This window comes from Lucilia cuprina, chromosome 3 (assembly GCF_022045245.1).
Source record: "Lucilia cuprina isolate Lc7/37 chromosome 3, ASM2204524v1, whole genome shotgun sequence".
NCBI classification, from domain to species: Eukaryota; Metazoa; Arthropoda; class Insecta; order Diptera; family Calliphoridae; genus Lucilia; species Lucilia cuprina.
This window is the reverse complement of record NC_060951.1, coordinates 6,820,087-6,823,176: the sequence shown is the minus strand read 5'-3', so window position 1 is coordinate 6,823,176 and position 3,090 is coordinate 6,820,087.

Here is a 3,090-nt window from a genome sequence, read left to right as displayed (position 1 = left end):
AACTTTTGTATAATTCCACCGATCAGAACAAAAACAATCAAAAACTATAGATTACATGTTAAGCCTTTAGAATAATAATAAAAAAGCTCTTTAGTTTCAAAACAACTTCAAAATTTAAAAACTCATTAAAGAAAAACTAAAAAATTGTAATTATCGAAAGGATTATAACAACTATATAACGCGCCCGATCTAAAGAATTCATGGGTAATCAATAGAAGAGGAGTTAAGCTTTTGTTATAAAGTTTTGGAGATTGTTAAATATCCACCAAAAGATAATCATAGTGCCTCAAAGTTAAGAAACTTAAACAATTTTTTTAAAATAAATTTAACAAATCTTCAATTATATAGATATATAACTTCCATATAACTGGACCGATCTAAACCAAACTTATAGAGTCATTAAAGGAAAAGTTACTCTATCACATTAATGTCTTAAGAAATCTCTAGTCTTAACATAATTAAAGCCAAAGACTGTCCAAGTTTAACATCTCTTTTGTAAAAAAAATTCTTGATGTACCAATGTTACATGATATATAACTTCTATATAACTAAACCGATAAGAACCATATTTGTTAAATAAATAGTGTAAAATCTAAGCTTTTAGAAAAATGTTTAAAAAGCTTTTAAATCTCAATACAACTTGAGCTATAGTTTGTTAAAGTTGATTCTCTTATATTTTATAAACTTTTTTTACAAATGTTAAATGATTTAAAACTTCTATATAATTCAACCGATCAGAACAAAACTTTGATGAATAACTAAAGGAAGAGTAAAGCTTTTTGAGAAAAGTTTAAAAAACTGCTCAATATCTATACAACTTAAAGCGTAGATTGTCAAAGTTGAGTCGTATGGTAAATTTTTTGAAGAAAAATTTTCAAATGTTAAATGCTATATAACTTCTATATAACTCAAGCGATCTGAATAAGACTTGGTGAATAAATAGAGAAGAAGTTAAGCTTTTAGAAATTTGTATGAGAAGCAGTTCAAAATCAATAACGCATTAGCTGTAGATTGTCAAAGTTTATGAAAAATGTAAAATGAATAAAAATTTTATAACGTTTGGTAATATACCTATAACTTCTACATAACTAGCTAGATCTGAATCATTATTATCAAGAATCGCTAGAGAAGGAGTAAAGCTTTTAGATAAAAGTTTAAAAAGTTAACTAGTTTAAATAGAATTTAAACTATAGTCTGTCGAAGTTTAACATCTCATACAATAAAACAAAATTTTTAATAAAAATTTAACAAAAGTTTAACAATATATAGCTTTTATATAGCACGACCGATAAGAACAAAACTTGCTGGACAAATAGGGAAGTAGTTAAGTTTTCAAAATAATATTAGACATTCTTTAGTTTTAGTACAACTCAAGGGATAAACTATCAAAATTGAACAGCTGATTTATGGTAAAAATTTTTAAAGAAAATTTTACCAATATTAAAAGTTAGATAACTTCCATCTTACTTGTCCGATCTGAATAAAACTTAAGAAATAAACAGAAAAGGGATAAAGCTTTTATAATACATTTCAAGAAACTTTTCAATTGCAGTACAACTCAAGCCAGAATCTGTCAAAGTTTAAGCGCTCTTTTACGATAAAATTTTTAAAGCCAATTTTTTTAATATGTTAAATAATATAACACTTCTATATTATTCGCCCGATCAGTACAAAATTTGCTGAGCTAATAGCAAGGGAGTTAAGTTTTAAGAATATTGTCTTTATTTAACCTTTTTTCAAAAAAATTGCTGAAAATTTTTTATAAAAAAAGGCATTAATAAGTTTTTTAAGCTATTTGCAGTTTTTCATGATTTTAGTGCTTATTTAAATATGAAGTGTTGTTAACACTAATTTTAAACAAAAAACCTAAACATCAACAACCAATCAAAATAAAGAACCGAAAAAAACAATAATTATAGGAAAATAAACCAAAACTCCAATTCAATAGAAATTTCCCCTTTTTAAAAGAAAAACCAATAATTATAAAATTATTTCCCAAATAAATCTAATAAATATAATTTAATTATAACAACAACTAAAAAAACGCTAATATTATATCCTCACACCCTCCCCTCAACAAGCAAAACATTGAACAATTCTGACAGTCAGTCTGTCTGTCTGTCTGTCTGTCTAAAGTTGGTCGTTGTCTGTTCGGTTGCTATGCACGCTGTTTTATAAGAAAATTCTACAGAATTCACAGCAGAACAGCAACAAACATACACACACGAACACTAAACAAAAAACAGAATATAAAAACAAAAAACAACAAACCTAAACCAACAACAACAACACCAGTATCAACAACGAAAACTGCAAGAACAAAAAAAATTACATTTTATCCACATACAACAATGTACGTTTGTTTGTTTGTGTTTGCTTGTATCCAGAAAAACAGCAAGAACAGCAAGCACAACAACAACAACAACAAAACCCAACAACATTTTTGTGCAGACCAAACGACCAAAGTGAAATAAACAAAACCAAACAAACTAAAAAAAACAACAAAAACATTCAACATTATATTGGGATAGATAGACGGATGGATGGATGATGTTGTTGATTGGAATAGATATACATATGTATTTGTAACCTTTTTTTAAGAATTTGCACAATTCGAATGCAGTTAGAAAGAGACAAATATCTAAATGTGTATAAAGCAAAAGTAGAAAAATGTAGTAAAAGGTAATCAACAAGAATTTTGTTATATGAGGGAAATTTATTCTTGTTCTGCTAAATAAAGGGAAATTTTTACAGTTATAGAAAAATTAGTTTGTGTTCCTAGTAGGAGATGCCAGATGGTTTGTGCATTGGGACGTAAACGGATATATTAAGACAATGCTGACAATAGATTAAACATTGGTCTAAACTATAGTCTATTCTAGACTATTCCATTGTCTAGTCCATAGTATAGTTTATAGTCTCGTGTATAGTCTAATTTATAGTCTAGTCTATAGTCTAGTCTATAGTCTAGTCTATAGTCTCGTCTATAGTCTAATCTATAGTCTAGTCTATAGTCTAGTTTATAGTCTAGTCTATAGTCTAGTCTATAGTCTAGTCTATAGTCTAGTCTATAGTCTAGTCTATAGTCTA